General features: G+C 50.2%; 1 long non-coding RNA gene across 1 annotated transcript; it reads left to right on the plus strand.

Moving 5' to 3' along the window:
- The first annotated feature begins 2,033 nt into the window (after positions 1-2,033).
- Positions 2,034-19,071, plus strand: LOC142086007 (uncharacterized). Its single transcript, XR_012674941.1, has 3 exons — positions 2,034-2,067; positions 12,047-12,242; positions 18,903-19,071. It is a non-coding gene; the product is annotated as an uncharacterized LOC142086007 (long non-coding RNA).
- The last annotated feature ends 2,497 nt before the right edge of the window (positions 19,072-21,568 follow it).

A 21,568-nucleotide genomic window follows, 5' to 3' on the forward strand; every position in this document is an offset into this window, starting at 1 on the left:
AACGGGGCAGTTGCCCATTACTGCTATTTTTGGTGTCTCCCCAGCACTCTCTGTCCGGCTCCCTGACCCCATTTTTTAATTCCTGCCTCTGTGTCTTTAGCCCATCACTATGTTTTTTCTTTCTCTGTATTTTCTAATTCCTCCCTGTTTGTCCTATAGCCTGCTGCTATTTTTTTCTTTCTCCACACCCCTCTCTCCCGCTCCCTGTCCTTCCCTCTTCTCTATCACCGTGTCCTGCTTCCTGGCCTTATCTTTCCTCTCTGTCCTGCAGCCTGCCCCCTCTTTCCTTCCCATATCCCCTGCTCAGCTGGCTGTGCTTCTCCCTGGGCCTCTGTCCTGCTCCCCATCCCCTTTTGCTCTTCCTCTGTCTCCATCCCGGAGGCCATCGCTGTTCTGTCCTTCTCTGCCTTCTTGCCCTGATCCACATCCCTCTGTTTCTCTGCATTGTTTCCTGTCCTTCCCCTGCTCGGTGCCCCGCTCTCTGTCCCTGCCTCTCCCTTTCTCCCTCCCCGCCCTTGTCCCTCTCAGCCCTTCCCCTCTGTCCCGCTGTCCTGCTCCCTGTCCCATTTCACTGTCACTCCGCTCTCCTGCTGCCTTTTCTGTCTCTCTGCCCCCCTGTCCTGCTCCCTCGCCCTGCCTGTGCCAGTCCGTCCCTCTGTCCTCCTCCCTGCCCTTCTTCTTCTCCCTCTGCCCCTCTCCCCTGCTGCCGATCACTGTTTTTCTTCCCGCACCCCGCCGTCCCCTGCCCTCCACCTCGTTCCCGCTCTGCCCCTCTGCCGGCTCCTCACCAGTACTTTTCCTTCCTCCACTCCCTGCCCAGCTCCCCCCGTTCTCCTCGTCGCTCTGTCTGTGTCCCGTCCCTCTCCGGCCACCCCACCGCCCTGCCCCACCCCTCTCTGCCGCTCTGTCCCTCTCCCCTCCTCTCCTCCCGGCTCCACCGGGGCTCCGGGACGCAGGGCAGCCCCGGGGAGGCGACCATGGAGCCGGTGAGGGGGCAGGGCCGGGCTGGGGGACGGTGTCCCTGCAGGGTCAGACAGCAGGAAGGAGCGCCCCGGGGCATGCTGGGAGCTGTAGTGCTGGGGCACGGGGCTGCCAGGGGGCCATGTTGGTTCCCAGGGCATGCCGGGAGCTGTAGTGCTGGGGCACGGGGCTGCCAGGGGGCCATGTTGGTTCCCGGGGCATGCCGGGAGCTGTAGTGCTGGGGCACGGGGCTGCCAGGGGGCCATGTTGGTTCCCAGGGCATGCCGGGAGCTGTAGTGCTGGGGCACGGGGCTGCCAGGGGGCCATGTTGGTTCCCAGGGCATGCCGGGAGCTGTAGTGCTGGGGCACGGGGCTGCCAGGTGGCCATGTTGGTTCCCGGGGCATGCCGGGAGCTGTAGTGCTGGGGCACGGGGCTGCCAGGGGGCCATGTTGGTTCCCAGGGCATGCCGGGAGCTGTAGTGCTGGGGCACGGGGCTGCCAGGGGGCCATGTTGGTTCCCAGGGCATGCCGGGAGCTGTAGTGCTGGGGCACGGGGCTGCCAGGGGGCCATGTTGGTTCCCAGGGCATGCCGGGAGCTGTAGTGCTGGGGCACGGGGCTGCCAGGTGGCCATGTTGGTTCCCAGGGCATGCCGGGAGCTGTAGTGCTGGGGCACGGGGTTGCCAGGGGGCCATGTTGGTTCCCAGGGCATGCCGGGAGCTGTAGTGCTGGGGCACGGGGCTGCCAGGGGGCCATGTTGGTTCCCAGGGCATGCCGGGAGCTGTAGTGCTGGGGCATGGGGCTGCCAGGTGGCCATGTTGGTTCCCAGGGCATGCCGGGAGCTGTAGCGCTGGGGCATGGGGCTGCCAGGTGGCTATGTTGGTTCCCAGGGCATGCCGGGAGCTGTAGTGCTGGGGCACGGGGCTGCCAGGTGGCCATGTTGGTTCCCAGGGCATGCCGGGAGCTGTAGTGCTGGGGCATGGGGCTGCCAGGGGGCCATGTTGGTTCCCAGGGCATGCCGGGAGCTGTCATTTCCCCACACTCAGGGTCCCGGCAGCCATGTTGGTCTTGTGAGGCGCAGCCTCTGCTCCAGCTGCGTCTCGGCTGAGGTGAGGGCTGGGGCCGCGCGGGGGTGGTGGGGGAGAGCTCCAAACTGCCGGTGCGATGGGCTCCCGGTCAGCTGGAGCCAGGCCTGGCCGGGGCAGCCCTGGGGGTGACCCGAGAGCTGAGGAGGGGAAGGAGATGGAGACAGAACCCCCTGGGCACAGGCACTGGGCACCCCGACTCCCAGAACCCCCCTGAGCCGCCCTGGCCCGGCTCACCCCCTACAGCTGCCCCGGCCCCAGCACCTCCCCTGAGGCCTGGCCTGCAGCCCCAGGCCGCCCCACGGCCTGTCCTGGCAGCAGCGAGCTGGGCCTCGGGCACACTCGATCCTCCGTTAACGTGGGTGCTGTCAGCGCCAGCGCGGGGAAGGAGCGGTGCCTGCAGGAGCTCCTGCAGCAGGAGGGGCTGCAGCCTGCGGCCGGCTGCAGTAATCATGATTCTTTCCCTCTCCCAGAGGCTGCGCTGAGGGCTCGGTTGTCCGTTCCTCCCCCAGGGATGTCGTTGGCTGCATCTGGCTCAGGCTGAAGTTGAAGAGATCGGAAAAAGGTAAAGCGGCTGAAGAAGGACACAAAGGGGATCTGGCTGGAAGCTGCCCCCGGCTGCAGACAAGAGACAGATGGCCTCTCCAAGTGAGGAAGGGTCCCTCTGAGTATTCCTCAGCCGACCAGATCTCCAGCGTGCACCGTGGGGTCTGTGTGGATAGCCAAAAGTACGGTACAGCCATGTAGTGTGTGTGAGACTGTGTGTCTAGGAAGCTTCATATTGTAAGAGCTGAGAGAGGCAGAGACAGAAATGTCTGAGCTGTAACGTTCGTCTGGAAGCACCGAGAGCGGGAACTGCGGTGAGTCCTGGGCCCCTGGGGCCGTGTCACCCCTCTTCTGCGTCCGGGTCCCTCCCTGTGCCTGTGCCCCCCCCCGCCTTTCCCTCACTGGTGTAACATTTTTGCTTCCCTGTACCTCTCTTCTTCTGTCTATTCTTGTATCCTGCTCCCTGTTCCTGCCTCTCTTTCCAAGCCCCTCTCTTTCTTTGCCATTCTACCCGCCCCTTTGTTTTTTCTTGCTCTCCCTCTGCCCTGCTCCCTGCCCCTCTTTTTTTCTTCCTCTCCCTCAGTCCTGCAGCCCATTGCTGTTTTTTCGTTCGCTGCCTCTTTGTCCCGATCTGCATCCCTCTCTGTTTTTCACAATCTCTCTGGCCTCTTCCCTGTCCTGCTTCTTCTCTCTCTGCTTGTATGTCCCACTCCCTCCTCTTTCTCTCTCTCACTTTCTCTCTCTCTCTCTCTCCCCCCGGTCCTGCTCACTGTCTCTGGTTTTTTTTTTTTTCATTCTGTATCCCACTGTCGCTGTCCTTCTTCCTGTCCATCTCTTACTCTCGCTGTCCCTCACTGCTGCTCCCTGACCCCCTTTCTTTTTTAGTCTTCCTCCAACTCTCCACAGGGCTCCTGATCCCTCTCTTTCTTTCTTCATCCCTCTGTGAGGCTCAAAATCCCGGGCTTTCTCGCTCTGTCGTTATTCTTGTGTGTCGCTCTGTCCTGCTCCCTGTCCCACCGTTTCTTGCTATGTCCCTCTGTCCTGCTCCCTGACCCTATTCCTTTTTCACTCCCTCTCTGTCCTGCTGCCCACCCGAGATTATTTCTCCATCTCCTTCCTGCTCCCTGTCCTTATTTTTCTTTCTCTGTCCTGCTCCCTCTTTCTGCCTCTCTTCCTCTATGCCTGCTGCTTCTTTCTCCATCTCTGCCCAGATCCCTCTCCCTTTTACTTTCCTCTCACGCTTCCTCTGTCCTTTTTTTTCTTGTCCCCACCTTTTCTGTCCTGCGGCCCAGCGCTGTCTTTTCCTTCTCCACCTCTCTGTCCTGCTGCCCAACCCAGGCTTTTTTCCCCTCCATCTCTGTCCTGCTCCCTGTCTCTTGTTTTTCCCTGTCTTTCACTTTGTCCTGCCTCCCTGTTTCTGCCTTTCTCTGACAATCCGCGTCCTGCCCCTCTCCTTGTCTTTCTCCCTTTGCCCCCATCCTTCATCCTGTTTGTCGTTTTTCTCTATCCCTCTGTCCCTGCTGCTTCTTTCTCCACCTCTGTCCTGCTCCTGGACCCTTTTTTCCTCCCGCTGTGCCTCTGCCCTGCTTCCTCTCTCATCTTTCCTGTCTTTATTTCTCTGTCGCACTGCCTTGCTGTACCCCATCCAGCTGGCTCTCTCTTTTTTCTCTTCTCTCTTCCTCTGTCCTGCTTCTCGGCCTTTCTTTCCTCTCCTTCCATCTCTACCCTCCAGGCCATTGCTGCTATTTTTCCTCTTGGTCTCTGTGTCCGGATCTGACCCTCTCTTTGTTTCTTAGTCTTTTCCGTCCTGTTCACTGTCCTTCTTTTTCTCTCTCTGTCTGTATGTCCCGTTCCCTGTCCCTGCCTTTCTCTATCCCTCCTTCCTTCTTCTTCTTCTCCCCCCACTTTCTCTGTCCCTCCATGCTGCTCCCCAACCCTACTTTTTCTTCTTCCATCTCTCTGTAAGACTCCTTGTCCCTGTTTTGCTTGATTTGTCTATCTCTCTGGACTTTTCCCTGCACCTTTCTTTCTCTCTCAGCTCCTCAGTCTTTTCCCTCATCTTATTTTTCTCTTTCTAGTCCTCCTCCCCATCAGCTTAACCTGAATGACCAGGCGTCCCTGTGCTCTGGTATTTACCCGTGTTGTGGTTTAACCTGGCAGGCAGCTAAACGCCACACAGCCGGTTGCTCACTCCCTGCAGTGGGATGGGGGAGAGAAGCAGAAAAAAAGGTAAAACTCGTGGGTTGAGATAAAGACAATTTAATAGGACAGAAAAGGAAGGGAAAATCATAATAATAATGATAAAAGAATATACAAAACAAGTGACGCACAATGCAATTGCTCACCACCCACTGAGCGATGCCCAGCCAGCTCCCCCCGGCCAACCTCCCCATTTTTTTGTTCAGCATGACATCATATGGTATGGAATATCCCTTTGGCCAGTTTGGGTGAGCTGTGCTGGCTGTGTCCCCTCCCAACTTCTTGCGCACTTCCAGCCTCCTCACTGGGAGGGCAGTATGAGAAGCTGAAAAGTCCTTGAGCTAGTGTAAGCACTGCTCAGCAACAACTAAAACATCGGTGTGTTATGAACATTCTTCTCATCCTAAATCCAAAACACAGCACTATACCAGCTACGAGGAAGAGGTTAGCTCTTTCCCAGCCAAAACCAGGACAACCTAGCATTGCCCTAGGGAAGATCTGTGTCTTTAGGGCTAGGGATCATTTGGGAGCCGATCTCCTTATGTAGACGGTGGAGCTAGGCGTAGTTAAAGCAGAGGTGGTTCTCAGCTGGTGCTCTGTGCATCTTGTTGAAAGAGCAGGCTGTGGGCCTTATTTTGAAGGAAGGTCTCTTGTTCTGCGCTTATTGCTCCTAGGGAGTGTGTTGGGGACTGCAGGGACGGGTGGGGCCTGCTGTGATTCCTGTAAATGTGAACTGGACTTCTCCTAATGGACTTGAATGAAACCAGACTGACTGCCTGTGGTTTTCTTCCCCAGCTCCAATTCCAACCTGCGTGCTTGGCACTAATAAACAAGAGACGCTGAGCTAGTTTCCAGATGTCAGTGGCTGCCAGTTCACAGAGAACATCGCTTCCTCAGGTAACGGTGCAGTTGGCCTGTGATCAGAGATGTGTACTTGCATGATGGGGCTTTCATGAACATTTTCTGGTCTTGCCACTTCAAAGCCCTTCTTTTTTCTGGAGATTTTTAAGACAGCATTTCTTATTCTGGGGTTCAGACTGGAGTTGGACTTAAGGTTGAACGGCTGAGATAATGGGCTCCGTAAAACGTGAGAGCGTGCTGCTTTTTTGCTGTTGTTTTCTAACACTATCTGAACTTTGGTAAGCAAGAGGAAGAGTGGTTGACAGAGCCTGTTCTTTGAGAGTAACTGTGCCTGTAGCGTGCTTGTCTTTGTATGGTGAAGGTTTCCTACCTGCAGTATGATTTTGCTGGGCTGTGAGGCTGTATTGGAGTAGCAGAGGTAAGAAGTGTCGTCTTTAAAGGTAATGAAGCTGTAGCAAAACAAGCCGGACAAGCTAGTTTCTTCCTAGAATGCTGCCTGACAAAAATAGTGGCAAGTAAAGGCACTTGCAGTTGGCTTTTTTATGCGGTCTTCATACGGAGCTTTGGGTATTGATTGATTTCTGGGAAGCAAGACAACAGTGAGGAAAGAAAAGCGGGGCTTGTCTAAATGGCTTCTTCGCCGTAGGCAGGGTTCGAGCCTTTGCGCTAGAACAGGTCTTTACGACAGTTTAGGAACACAGAAGATGAGCTGTCTGTAAGGAGAGTTTCAGCAGAAGTAAGGCTCAATTTGCTACATTGGCTCCTCTTTGTGTGGATGCAAATAAGAGATGACTTGGCAGTGTTTACATCTCAAGTGCGTACCGGTGTGTTAATGCAGGCCGTCGAGGTCTTTTCAGGGGTACCTCTGGACTGCAGGTCGTGTGCCTGAGTGGTACCGAGTCCCAGGATGAGCCAGCTCCTGCCGACAGTTTTATCTCCTGGAGATACATTTCATTTGGCCTCATTATTTTCTCAGCTAAATCTATCCGAGTCTTACAGATAGACTATAGATAGATACAGTCTTGGGATCGTGACGACGTAGTTCGAGGGCTCAAGTGGCAATGTTTGATTTGCCATCACTTTGCCAAGGCAAAGCCCATTGCAGGGTAATGGTCCCACAAAAAGCCTGGGACTGCAGTCTTCTCAGTAGTCTTCTGTAGCCTTCATGCTGCCAGGCCGTTGATACCGTTTCATCAGAAGCAAAAATCACCCTAGTCCTGGGATGTCTTTCCTGCCCTCTCTAGACGGAATAATCCCTGGTCATTCATGAACTGGTCATGCTCTACCTTCAACCTAGGCAGGTTATTTTCCCTCATTCCCATCTTTTTCTGAAGTAAACATCACAGTTGTTATAATCATGAAAAAGGTGAATTTTTTTCTTCCTTGTACAAATATTACTTTATATAATAGTTTCTTCATTTCTCTGTTCTGTGTTGGTAGCTCTGAGCATTTAATCTGGTCTACCTGAGCCTCCTGAACCCCGAAGCAGTGTTCTGAAAGAGGCCTTATTAGGGATTTCTTCAACGCTGTTAAAATAAAAGCTGCTTGCTCTGCTTTAAATCGGGGTGATGGAAAAGGCCGCTCTGGTTTTTGAGTCCTTTTTTCCCTTGGCTTTTTAGATGGGCAGAGGACACTTCTGTCGGGCTTTCTCTTTGCGTGCGTCCTGGTGCTTCTCTCGCCAGCTTTCTTTGGCAAACGCGGGCTATTGCTTAAAACTTCCATCAGAGGTGGATGCCTGTCACACGACAAGGGTTCTTTGGGTATCGGACGATAAAACACCAACGGTCTACGGACCAAGTCTGTTCAAACGTATTATAATAATATAAGTTGACAATCAATATCATTGAGCCTGAGTAGAGCGCAAGCAATCTAAGCATGAGCGAAAGAGAGAAGGGGAAATCTCACTTGCCGTGTAGGCGAGGTACAACACCGTTAACGATTAATCTTACCCACTGATGAGAAACAGTTGGGGAAATTGTGGACCTGTCGTGTTCTCCTTCATGACATAAGGACATCTCCTTCTCCAGGCAGCACCCCTGGACCAGCTGAGAGCTACCCCGAGTTGGTGTTGGGGCACCTTATTTTTGGGATTGCACCTTCTCTGTTCAGTTGTATGACTGACAAGTTGATGTAGGCATGTCCTTTACATGCAAAGCTGGACGTGTCTCAGAAGGGTTGGTGATCCGCCAGTAGTTGTACGCGGTTGGTCACAGGTTTCTGTGTGCGAGGGGCTCCGTGCAGCTGTGTGAGCAGCGCAAGCACGCTCTGTTAGCGCTTTCCACTGTCCCATGCCATACCTGAGGCCAGGAGCGTCTCGCCACACTCCACCCCTTGTGGCGTGGGTAACGGCGTGATCCAGTGGTTGGGGTAACAGCCCTGCAGAGTGAGAGTGCGAGCCTCTCTTGCCTCTACTGGTGCAAAATGGCTGGGCGGTGAACGGAGAGGTGGTGGAGGAGGAGGAGGACTTTCCCAAGCGGGGGACAAATGCGAGATTAATCGCTATCGGTGAGTTCGATCATTTGGTTCTATGATATATGGCAACTCAAAGCTTAATCACAATCCAAACAACTTAGTAATGGGATAAAGAATATTACAATAATAATAGTTTTTGTTACTATTTGTTGCAAATCTAAGGGTGGTATCCAACTAAAGAGGTCAGAAAGTGAAACTCCACCAGGAGATACTGCGATTTGATGTAATGTTTGTAAGTGTTTGGAAATGGCACGGACGTCGTGACATTTGTTACCTTTGGTATGAATCAATGCTCTTGTTGCAGGTTAAGCATATCAGGTACTAGATGATTTTGTCCTAGTATCAAAGCTAAAGAAGAATTTTCCTGTTGCAAGGCTAAAGTGGCATCTACTGTGCAATTGTCTGTGGGTTCCATGGTAGCAGATCTAGTTCATTTACCCCGAGTTTGGGAATTAAGGTTCTGATTAAACATCTCCATCTGGAATCATGGGGGGTTCCTCATATACTGGGGTGAAGAGGTGGAGTGTCAGATCTACGCATGCGGCAGGGGCTGCGTTAACCCCCCCACCTCCCACTGCAGGAATGACCACAGGCAGAGGCGCTGTGAAACGATATCAAACCTTTAATGAATTAAGAAAGAAACAGAGATATGGGAGAGGGCTGGGACTGGTATGGGCGGGTGCAGGTCGCACGTCGCAGGGATCCATGCTCCACACCTTCTCTATCAGTCTATCAACAGCGGTCAGGGGGGCATGGAGCACTTTGTCCCGCGGCGTCCCTCAAGGTTCTGGCTCGCTTGGTGGGCACGTTGTTGCTGTCGGATGCCCTCCGCTTGCTGCTACCCGCTTGCTGCCTGCTGCTGCCTGCCACTGCACCGTCCCCATCCGGCTTCCCCTCCCACGGGGTTTTTGAATGTTTTACCAACTGGCGCACCACCATCTCCTTCCTCTTCTTGGGTGGCATGTTGTCCCACGGGAAGGTCTCGTGTGTCTTGGGGGTGCCAGCTGGCGCGGGGCGCTTGACGTGCTGGCCGCCCGCCTTGCCCGATCTGGGCACCACCCGGCAGGAGACGACGCCCGGCGACAGTGGCGAGCGGGTTGAACCCACCCGGGGCTGCCTCCGCAGTGCCTCCTCCACCGGTTGGGCCATGTGGGGTGGGTGGCACTGGGGGGCAGCCGGGGGGCTGGGCAGGGGACTCAGCAGTGGGATCCACAGGGGGCTCTCCAGAGGACCCTTCAGGGGATCCTTCCAGGGACTCTCCACAGGACTGTCCTCTGGAGAACTCTCCAGAGAGGTCTCCTCAGAAGTCTCCAAGGGACTCACCGTCAGCCAGGCGGGGAGGTCTGCTGCCACCCCACCCTGCTTCCCCTTGGGGTCCTGCAGGGGGGAGGCCGCCACCCCCCAGAAGGTGTCGGCGTCCCCCAGCATTGCCACTGCCAGGCAGTCCTTGGGGCAGTTGCCCTCTGCCCCGTACTCCAAGAAGTCAGGGACTTCATTGAAGGAGGCAGTGCTGGCAAGGCAGTTGGGGTCATCGGGGAAGGTGTTTTCACTGTCCACCAGCATTGCTGCTGCCACTTGCTCCTTGTTGCAGCTGCCCTCTGCCCTGTACTCCAAGAGGTAGGGGAGCTTGTTAAGGATCAAGCTTGTTAAGGTCAAGTTGGGGACATCGGGGACATCGGGGACGGCATCCTCGCCATCCCCCATCCCCGCCACCACCTCTGGCTTCTTGGGGCAGCTGCCCTCCACCACATACTTGGAGAGATCAGGGAGCTCATCGAGGACCTCGGCGGTCAAGTGGGGGCCATTGGCGGTCAAGATGGTGTCCTCGCTGTCCCCTAGCCGTGCCACCACTGCTTGGTCCTGGGGACAGTCACTGTCCGCCACATGCTCCGAGAAGTCGTGGAGCTCATTGAGGAAAGTGGTGCTGGCAAGGCTGTTGGGAAATCAAGGACATCAGGGACGGTGTCCTTGCCGTCCCCCAGACCTGCCGCCACTGCTGGCTTCTTGGGGCAGCCGCCCATGGCCACGTACTCGGAGAGGTCGGGGAGCTCATTGAGGAAGGCAGTCAAGTCGGGGACATTGGGGGCGGTGTCCTCGCTGTCCCCCAGCCCCACCACCACTGCTGGCTCCTTGGGGCAGCCGCCCTCCACCACATACTCGGAGAGGTCGGGGAGCTTGTGGAGGAAGGCGGTCAAGCTGGGGCTGTCGGGGACATCAGGAATGGTGTCCTCGCCGTCCGTGGTGTCGAGCCAGTGGACCATATGCTTCACGGTGGTGTCCTCTGCCTGCTCAGGAAGGGCCTCGGCAAAGGTGACTGGCCTCTGCTCGGGCAGATCTGCGGGCTTCCCCAGGGCTGCTGGGGTGGTCACCGCTGCTGAAAAAGCAAACAAACAAAGCCAACGCGACCCCGGGGCGATGCAAGCTTTCCTCAGCTTGGCCGCCCACCTGCGGGCTCTGCCAGCCCCCAAAACTCACCTTTGGGCTTTGTCATGGTTCTGCTGGTGGGTGGAGCCAGGGCTGGCTGGTGGGGGCTGGCAGCAGGGACACTGTCCTCAATGGCTGCTGTGTCCTTCTTAAAGGCCTCCGACAGCTTCTGGGCGCTGCCGGGCAGGTTTTCTGTGCTATTTCTGTATTTGATACCCAAGGGATTTCTTCCCTCTGCCTCTGTTTCTGTGCAGGCACGTGCATGAAGCAGGGGTGTTTCTCTGTGCCGTAACTGGGACTGATGACAGCTGGGTGGTGGGAAGATGTGCAATCACGGAAGAAGCTTCCTGCAGCTGCCCTGCCATGTCCTTCAGGATAAAACAGCTCTTCTGGTCATTTGCTGCCATTGAGAGCAGCCGAGTGCATGGGAAGGTGTGGGGTTCCTCCTCCCTGCGGTCGGCACTGGTCCTTACTGGTTAGCTTCCCCCGGCAGCCAGTGCTGTACGTCCCTGTCAGTTGTTAGGCAAACATCTGCAGCTGGAATGTGTGGCATGTTCCTCTGAGTCGTCCATTCTCCACCTTGCATGGCAACACGTTTAAAATACTGAAATGTACTCTTTTTATTGCTGCTAACATTCAAAAATGTTGCTTTGGTCTGGTCAGCAAGGTATTTGGAAAACATCACTGTCGCATTCTGAGAATAAAGTAGGCTCCCATCCTTCCCCTCATCCCCCAAACTGTGTAGGATCCAGACCTTTTCCCCCTACCCCGCTGTGTGTAGCCTGGCTTCGTTCGTTTTGCTGCCTCAGACCAAGAATACAGCAAACAGCTGAGATGCGTGCTGTGTGCTCCAGGCCAAAGAAAGTTTCAAATGGTCCCAGCTTATTTTATGCAGCCATGCAGCATGGTACATTTTGGAAGGAACACTGGGATGATGTATCAGAAGTTACTGAAAATGAGATGATCCTCCTTTTATGGTGTTTTATTTTCAGTGCCTGGTTTGGGAAAGAATGTACTCAAATATTCTACAATACAGATCTACTAGAGAAAAATGAGTGCAAGGCAAAGTCATAATTCTGAAATTCATGCTGCATTTGTTGCTAAATGTATGTTTTGATTTCATTCAAACTAGAAAGTAAACAAAGGTTGTATACCTGCAAAAGAATTTGAATAGCTGTCTTTGTTTCCCAGAGCGAGCATACAGGCACCGGGGAACAGTTTGCAGGATCAGAACTTCAGCCTGCTCTGGGTGATAAACCTTCAGGAGAGGAAAGAGAAACCCCACTTTTTTAAATACAGCTCTACTTCTCTTAGTATTTCTTCTTGTTAGATTGTGCTGCCAGTCAGAGTCTAAGCTCGTGATTGAACTGTTAAAAAATCAAGATATTCAAGGATTATTTACTGTATTAAATCCTCTTACAAGCAGTGCATTCTATTGCCCTGTGGATAGTATAATGGCATGACTGGCATGACTGGTAATTTTCCTTTTCTTTTCTAGTAGAAGGATGCATTTATGAAGGCAAAGCCAGGGTACGAGTGGTGCCCCACAACAAACCAACCTGTGAAAACCCAGACATCCACTGCTACAAACAGGAAAAAGCTATGGGCCTTTGCTTCAGACTCTGCAAAAGATTGACCAAGCCTGAGGAAAGCGACAAAAAGTGAAGAAATGCCACAGCGTAACTTCGGGATGGCAGGTGAGATTTCCATCCTTGTTCCTCAGATGTAGCAGTCTCATTTGGTTTGAGGATGCGGCGTTGGAATTGAACTGCAAGACCAGTTTTCTTGACTGCACATGGTACTGTAGTGCTGATACCTTTCACGTCCCAAATTAAGTTGCCAATTAAGACTCTAGTTAAGCCTCTGCATAAGAACCTGAAGTTCCGTAGTGCTTTCAAGAGTCAAGTCCAGATATGTGGCATATCATAACCCATACCCCATTTGGGGTCCAGAGTGGATTGATTTTTAATTCAGGCTTATCCGTTGTTAGAGATTTTCATTTTCTAGTCCAAAAGGAAAATGCTGAGTGCATGCATTCTTTTTCCCTTTCATAGAGTGTTGTACTATGTTTAGTAATTTGCTGTTTATAATTATAAAAATATAGTTTATGGGTGTTTATGAAACTGGAGGTGTTAACGTTCTTGTGGATGAATGTACCAGTGGAGCTAACTTTCTGTATTTAAATCAAGCGAAGCATAACTTAATTTCACTTAGAATGTGCTCTTTTGCCCATTATACCTTGGAAGGGTGGATTCAACCTTTTAAACATTAAAAAAGAAAGAAAAAAAATCACATCTGTGAATAAGTGTAGGTGGAGCACCTGAACTGGTGATAATCTCTCACTGATATCCACAAATAGCAGAACTGTTGCAATCCTGACCTTGAAATACAGAGACATGAATGTTAAATACTGGCAGCCTAAGTACCTAACAGTCAAGGTAGAAAATAATTTTTCCCCCACCAGTCTTGTTTCTTTTTTGCGTTTTAAAGTTTCTAATTTTATAAATACTGATATACTTGAAACTTTGTCATACCTTACCTGGTTTATGACAGGTGTGCAGCAGATAGGACTTTTCTGCTTAGAGAGATTGTGAGCTGGAGAGTGGAAAATGGTTTTATGGAAGAAGCGTGAAAGGATAAAACGGGATAAAAAGGCTTGTATAACTTTTTACCAGTTGAGTGGTACAAAAATTCCTGTAATTAAATTCCTTCTGGCTATGAAGGAACAGTGAAATGTTATCAAAATGAAGTTCTAAAAATCTCAAGCCCCTTCATCCCGTTCTGCTATCAGAGGAATAACTCTTATGCTCCTTAAGGTTTATTGACTTAACAGGAAGAGTAAGTGGGAGGTCTTGGTCTATCTGGCTGCTGTCCCCCACTGCTCCTGCTGGGGTATCCAGCTGTAGAGCTTCTGAGTACAGGGAGATCTTGAATCAGCACCTGTCAAAGCAGAGGACAGAGAACTTAAGAATTAATGAGAAACTAATCTAACCCACTGTTTTATCTACAGAGCCATTCATTTCTGAAGAAGGCCATCATTTGTGCTACATGTGATTTTTTTTTTTTTAAATCCTATTTATTTGGTTTTTTTCTGCAGACTGAGTCAGTGAGCATAGTAATTCACAGGGGTCTCACTCCAGTCCTCATGCCAATGAAGGCTGGCTGTTTCATGAGTATAACAATAGCCCATAACATAACAACAGCTTCTGACAGAGACGTTAGCAGCATCTTTTAGATGGCATGGCATGGCAAGTCTGTCGTGCTGTTTTGTCAACTATATACCAGGTTGTGGTAAATATGTTTTGTTGTATTCTTCTCCCCTCGACTTCACGTGATAGTTCAGTTCAACTCTGACTCTTCCGTCCAGTACAACCTCTTTTAAAAGCCAGGCTGTGTGCTAACAGATGAACTAAAATGTAGCTGAGCAACCGTAGAAATGCCACTGACTGTCCTGCATCTTCAAGGCAGATCGTTTCCTTAGGAGAGGGATTATATGATTCCAGAAGAAATCCAGGAAATCTGTTTTACTTGTTGGTAGTTATGAATCCTGTCTTGAGTGCCTTTTACATAGCACATTTCGTTTTGGAAAATGTAATAGAGAGAGAGTAAGATCTTCCTTTCTTTTTCTTAAGTCCCACACAGGCCATCTCTCTCCTTTATTTTTGGCATTCCAGCAGTAAGCACGCCACTTTTAAGTTTCTCATGTTGACCTCCCATTGTGTCAAGAACCTGAGGTGTGGCACCAGCATTGGGCTTCTGACCTGCAGACCCACTGGTGGTGTCCTTGCTCACCCAGCCAGGAAGTTGTAACTGAGCATGTTTTTCTCATGGCACAGTTCACCTGTGAGATGTTAGGGCGTAAGGCAAAGACAACTGCTGTTTGCAGGTGAACGTGACCATTGCAGCACCTGCCCTCCAGCTACAGAGCTAAGTGGGCCACAGCTTTCCTATACGAATGTGCAAGGTTCCCAATACTTTCACATTTCTGCATGAGGAGGAAAGCATCTGGGCCAAAAAGCTTTTTAGTGAGGCAAAGGGTGGAAAAAAGACACTTCCTAGAATCGCCAATATCCTGATAGAGATGCAATTTTTGTTTTTAGAAAGAAGCTTCATTCTGCACCCAGGTGAAGGTTAGTTGAAACTGGTACCTGCTGGCCTTCATTCTGCTTAGTTCTTCCTCAGTTCGTTCTTTCCTCTGATTGAAAAATTGCAGTGATGAACAAGCCAGCCTGCTGAGTTTTGAACCAGACCAATACTAACAAAGTATGTCATTCCCAGGTGGTGAGATGGTTGTAAGCTGTTGAGAAAGTCACGAATCATCTCCCATTCTGCAAGTTCTAATTCTTGACTCTTTTCCCACTACTGTTGATTTTACTGTAACTTGCATTAAAATAGCACTTAAAATTTGTAATTTTTCGTACCAGTAAGTTCTTGATGCCATAAGAGAAACGTTGTGCTGAGAAGGCACTATAAACACATGGCAGTGTTTGTATAGATACATTTTGTCTTCCCTTAGATGAAGTTGTTTTGTAGTTTGAAACCTTAGTGAACGGATTTTTGGTTTTATCATGATCAGATGTCTAAGTGCTAGCCCTCTGCTTCAGCTGCAGCATAAGTACTCAAGTTGCTTAAGCACCAAATTAAACTTTCACTTTCCACTTAGCTGTCATTTTTTTCCTTCCTCTTAATTTTTGTATTTAAATAAACAGTTCAAGTATTTGCTTACTTGGGGAAAAAACAGTGCTATCTTTGTCCTGTTATGATAAGCTACCTCTCTGAAGGGCAGAAAGCTGAGACCACCAAGAAGATATTTAGAAGAGGGGAAAGAATTTGAGAGCCCTAAGTTGGATGTTCTTCAGCTGGCCAAAACTGAGGAGGGGGGAAAAGACCTACAGGTAGCTACAGGGAAGCACAGGAGAGCAGCTGGGAGCCAACAGTGTGATGTGGGATAAGAAAGTGCTGCACTGCAGTGTGTCAGGCAAAGTATTTTCAGGAACCGTAGGGAAGAGTGAATGCCACTGAACAGAGCACAGCTCATCTGACGTGGCTGCTCTGCTGGTCCTTCACGTACAAGAAAGATGAACTCCCCCCGGAATAACTGGAGAGGAGAGCTGCAGGGATTGCTGGGACATGGGAGATGGACGTGCGTGATGACATCAGTTCATGATTTGCTTAGGCTAGAAAAGCAAGTGGAAGAAGAGTGGGGTGACTCCTGTAAATGCAGAAGAGGGAAATACCATTTAGGGAGAACAGTTGCTAAGCTTAAAGGTGTGGGCACCAGAAAAAATGTGTGCCACCTGGCCCTGAGTACATTGAGGCTGAAAACTGGAAAAAAACTCTTAATGCTTAGAAGATTTGGGTTCTGCAGCAGACTTCTAATGGAAATAAAGTAGAAAGCAACCAGCCAACCCCTTACTGCTTAATATGGAGTTTGTTAAGTTTATGATGGGCCTGGAGATCTCTTCCAATCTCTCCTTCCTCCAAATTAACTGCCTCTTCAGACATTGTCTTTCAAGATATGTGTTCCCTTTTCCTTTTCAATTGCTCTGATGTCCTCTTGTCTGAAGGACTGAACGGTTGCTGATCGAGTATTTTGATGGCAAAAAGTGCTATGCTGACAGGATCGCTTCACAATTGTGAATTGTGCTTAGGTACTTGCTGACCCTTCCCATTTTCTGTCTTCATTTCTTCAGTCACTTCTTGTTACTTGATCCTGCACTTCTGATAGTACCTTGTCTCTTTGTAGATGCTTAATACCTTTTGTTCCCTTTTTTATTTAAAAGTAAGAAGTTTAAAACCAAAAAACAAACAAAACCCCCCTACACACCTTCTACCTGTTCATCACAGTAAGGGAAAAAATTACTTCCAGTTGAACATTGGATTTGAAGCCGGATGCTCCTTAGGCCGTATTCTTAAGATAATGAGCCACTCTTCTATCCTTGAGATAGCGGATGAGCTTGGTTTATTCACATTGCTTTCCTCTGCTTCTGTTTACTTGCCTGGCCAGTGCCTGCGCGGTTCTGGCACAGAGGATCAAGTGCTTCATGCTTCAGAGCTGTCAGGCTGGCACTTTTCACCACTAAATGCAGCTCTAAACGAAAGAATACTCTCTCTTCAATACTAAGAGAGTACTGAAAAAACCTACCCGGTGTGTGTTAGCGTGAGATGCTCTCTGAGGGAGAACTTTTGGCAGCGTCTGTGGTATTGAATGAAACAGCACCGGTGAGTGTTCCCATGAACTGGACCTTGATCATCTGTAGTGCTAAATCGTTTGGAGGTTTACAGGTACAGGTTTGGCCCATGTCAGCTGAAAAGCTCAACAAATTCCTCGGCACCGCTCACGAGTGGGAGTGGTCCCAGGGATTTCCCAGTGGGCATTTTGGATGAAGCTATTCTGCATCCAAATTTTGCACAACAAAATGCAACCAAATGGACAAGGGTAATTGTGCCAGTTGGCCTCCATTCCAGGGATGGTCCCGGGCACGGGTAATTTATTGTTGTAGAGAGAATTTTTGTATTGTTCAGTGAAAGGAAATTGGAAAACGTGAGTGCATGCTTAGTGAGACCTGGGGGAAGTTGCTTATCTTTGGTGTCTCATCATTACTGAAGTTGGTGTCTCAGCAATACAGCAAGGATAATCCTTCCCTGTCTCTCACACTGTGGCTGTTGTGCGAGGCATTTGGGCCACAGACTGTCTCCCTCTCTCTAGATGACACACTGTTAAACTGGGCCCCTGCATTGCTTCCAAGGCACTCCCCCAAACCCAGACAATTAGTCCTCATAATGATGAAGAGCAACCACTGTTCTGAGTGGAAAAGCCACTCCATGAGTAATGCAGTGCCAGTGTTCATTGCTTTCCCTTCTTGTCGTTTTCTGAGCTCCTGAGGTGCAGGAAGGCTGGAGGCGAGAAGGTGTCAGCATCAAATACTTGGAGAAAAACCTTTGTATCTGCATTTTACTTTCCTCAATTATATATTGTATTGGCAGGGCAACAAGTAGGCAGCAGCTTGCCTGGCCAGTGCCTGTGCGGTTCTGGCACAGAGGATCAAGTGCTTCATGCTTCAGAGTGAAGTGCCAGCCTGACTTTTTCTCCTACTGTACATTTCCTGGTACCATCACCATCACATACTTTCCTGGGACTTACAAAACACTTTCCGTGTATTTGTACAGGCCTGTGGGACTTTGGCTGCTCTGCCCTCTTTTGTGGCTTTCTCTGCTCCTCTCTGATTATGCCTCTTAACTTACGTATGAGGGCTTGATGCCCTTCAGTATTTCTTCCCATTTGTCTTTCTCTGTATCTGTGGGGTTTAAAAATTTTTATTATTTGACACTCCTGTGCAGTGGACACCTGTTTTCCCTTTCCCGTGAATGAGCTGGGGCGCTTCCTTGTCCCTCTGTGTGCTCTTCCCTGCTCTCCTTGGGTAAACGGAGAGTCTCTGTTTCCTCCCAAGTCCACATGTTCCTTTGAGGCTTCTTAAGTTTCCCTGAAAGACTTTCTCTTGATGGCAGCGTGTGGTTTGAGATGCATCGCTCCCTTCCTTGTCACTCCTCTGTGCCCTGTCCGAAACAAGGGTAACACAGGGGTTTGGACAAGGTTTTGGAACAAGTGTTTTCTCATGGTTATTCCTCAGAGCATTGTCAATCACGAGGCATTCCCATCTCACTCTTCTTTAGAGCTGGCTTAGTCTCGGACATGAATTCCAGCTTTCCTTTCTTTTCAGTTTGGAATCAAACACCGCTGGGTACAAAAGAGGGGGTGCTGCTCCTGGCGAGAGCTGTTGATATCAAAGTCCCTTGTCTGATGATCGATGCAGTGAAGGTTCTGTGTACCCTCTGCCTCAACCCGAAGGCGTGGACGTGGTGACAGAAATCCTGCCTTCTGCTGCTCTTGAGCTTTCGACTGGCCTCTCTGTGGAGTCTCTCTTCTGCCTCTGGCTCTTCTCTTCATTTTGTAATTGGTCTCCACGTGCGCCCTCCTGCCCTGGCTTGTGGGTTAGCTGCTGATCCTCTCTCATTGCAGCTGTGAGCAGGTGCTGGAGACTTTTGCTGGAAGAGCAGAAACAGATGGGGTGGAGCGATTCAAACGCCTCTTGGCTGGCCTGGGGAGCGGAACCTCGGTGGCGCTGAAGGTACGTAGTTCCTCAGGTTTGTGTGGACATGGCACTTGAAATCTTACTCAGGAGCTGGAGAGCTTGAAGTGGGATGAGGTTGGTGTGGCTGAAATGCCTTTGGCTTTACTGCTTTTTTTCTGCTGCGGCTTTGTGTTATCTTCTGGCCTCCTTAGAAGTCCTGAACCAGTGACTTCCAGTCCATGCCCAGAAGTTTTCTCTTTTGTGTGTGTGTGTGGTTTTTTTCAGGTGGCCTGTATGCAGCCGATCAGTGCCATGATCCGTCCTGCTTGTGAGCTTGACTTGGGAGTTCAGATACGTAGTGAGCTGTCTGTGTACTCCATGTACCTCATCTTGAATTCAGAAAGCAGCGCCACCCTTTTCATGAAAAGAGAAAAAAGAAAAAAGAAAAAAGAAAGGTAGTGCTTTCCAAGGACTAAAATTTACTTAGTTTTAGTGAGTAGGTAGGTGAACAGAGCACATACACTCCTTACCTGGTGTCCAGCTATTAATGCGAGGGGGTATTACGATGAGAACCTGCTAGATAATTATACCCTGTTTTTTTGCATTTTTACCATCTTTCATGAAAAAAACTACAAAGGTAGTAATAGTAATAGGTAATAGTAATAACGGGTAATAGTAATAGTAATAACGGGTACTTGCCCGTTATTGCTCATGTAATCTGTGGCAGAGCTAGGACTTGGAGTGAGATTACCATGCTTAGCCTTACCATTCTAGAGTATTTAAAACATTTCCTTGAAACGCTTTCCCAAAATCACAAGACCTGACTTCTGAAATAGCCGTTTTCCTAGGAGCTGCATCTGCGCTAAGCCAGATGAGAGAGTCTTGCCTGCTGTTAGTCACTGAGGCTGATGACAGGTCACCCAGCAGTTCTGGCAAGGACAGAACAAGATAGATACGTATGTTCCTCTGTGCCGCTTGTAAATTCTGTCATGTGTCTTGCGTAAATTGGTCTCCAGGTTTTGCAGGTTGTAGGTTTGGTAGGATCGATGGTGTCTTAAACGTGATGGTAATAGCAAAACCTGTAGGCATCCATGTAGGGCATTTTGGATTTCATAGAATCTGCAAGGATATTTGAAGAGTTTAATGTTATGTTGAGGTACTGTAGTTATAGCGTTATCAGAAGAAAGTCTTGGCAAAGAAGATGAAGATGGCAAAGATACTCAAAAGCGTTATAACCTTTGACAGTGGAAACAAGTCATTTACAGTTTAAATGAACAGTCTACTATTCTTTTCAAAAATTTACAGAGAACGTTTTGCTGTTTCCATATCAGAACTTAGTGATAGTAAATTAAAGCTCTCCACTGAGATGTAAAAAAAGGAGTCATGTATCCTGCAAAGAAGAGTAATTGCACGGACTTGATAGTCTTACTCTTTTCAGTTCTCCTTAAAAGGCAGGTGTGTGCTTCCTCACCTGTGCTGTGCAGTGAGAAAAAAAAACCACACCTCTGAAATTAAAGGTGGGTGAGACACATCACATTTTCCGCCTTTTCCACCATCCTGCTTTCTCTTGAACTTGTTTGTATCGGTATCAAAAATTCTTTGCTTTCCCTGGAGCCAAGACAACTTAAGACTTTGGTTTTGTTTTCAGCCCGGCAGTCTCCTGTCAGAGAGAGGTGTCCATGCAGAAGTGCTCGGTCACAGAGCACTTGCTCCTTGCTGCAAGAGGACTAAGAGGTGGGTGCGTAGTTAGTGATGCTTCTCATCCATGCTTTGGAGGGTTTTCAGGTTGGTGGTCATTACAGAATTACAGTATACAGACAATATACAGCTAATTACTGCGGTAGTCTGAGGGTATAAGGGAAAGCATACAGTTTCTTTTCTGAAAACTGAAGGTAATTCAGTTAGAGGGAGAGCCTGTTTGGAAGTTTCAGTAGTTTGGGGGCAGAGGCCAGTTGGGGGCTGGGGCCCTCGGGGGTGGGGGCTGTTTCTGCCCCGTGCCCTTGGCCTGGCGCTCACAGCTGGGAACGGGCTTTCCAGAATCCTGCTGGAAGGAGCCAGATGTGGGAGCTGTGGCCGAGCTGGGGGACAGGGAGCACCCCTGGACCAGCCTCAGGACCTGCGGCACACCTGCCTTCAAATCAGCTCTCCCAGCAGGACGTTGCCCAGGAGCAACTTTGAGTTTTGCTCTTCTCCTTCAGGAGCCGTGTTCCACAGCAAGCACACCCAGAGCTGCGCCTGTGCCAGGAGAAGACTTCACGCACAGCTGGGGCTGATGGTGACAGTTCCCACCAGATGTGCATGTCAGAGAGATGCAGGTAAGATGCCATGGAGGATACACTGACTGATTGCCCCTTCTCTTGCAGGAGCAGGGTTTAAGAGCAGGAGGGATCCAGGGTACAAGGGCCTCCGAGGTCAAAAAATGCATCAAACAGCCAGAGCACGAAGCAGAGGGAGAAGAGAAATAGGTGCAGGTCACGTGGCTGGGACAGTGCTTGCAAGGTAACATCTGCCACAGAAGCACAATAACAGTAAAAGGCATTGGGAGGTCATGGAGTGACTGAGGAAAGTGCCTGGCAGAGAGAAGAGCCCGGAGAGAGAGGAGACAAGGTAGAGATGGAGGTGACAAAGATGGCATGTGGAAAGTGAGGGTGCAGGTCCTTGTGAAGACACTGGTGGCTGAGCAGCTGACGGGGAAGGAGCAGGAACCTGGCTTCTGCTGCAGGTACTTGTGGTGTCACTTGCTGCTGAGCAATGGATAGGGTAGGAGTTTTTAAATCACTTGTGCAGATGCGGGTGATATCACTTGTGACTGAGTAGCAGCTGGATAGGAAAAGACGCATGGCCTGCTTAGGTGCCTGTGATGTCATTCGTGGCAGGAACTAGCCCGTTGCTTTTTCAGGTGCTTGTGATGTTACTGGTGGCTGAGTAGCTGATAGGGCAGGACTTTCTAT

Source organism: Calonectris borealis, chromosome 10, assembly GCF_964195595.1.
Source record: "Calonectris borealis chromosome 10, bCalBor7.hap1.2, whole genome shotgun sequence".
Classification (NCBI taxonomy): Eukaryota; Metazoa; Chordata; class Aves; order Procellariiformes; family Procellariidae; genus Calonectris; species Calonectris borealis.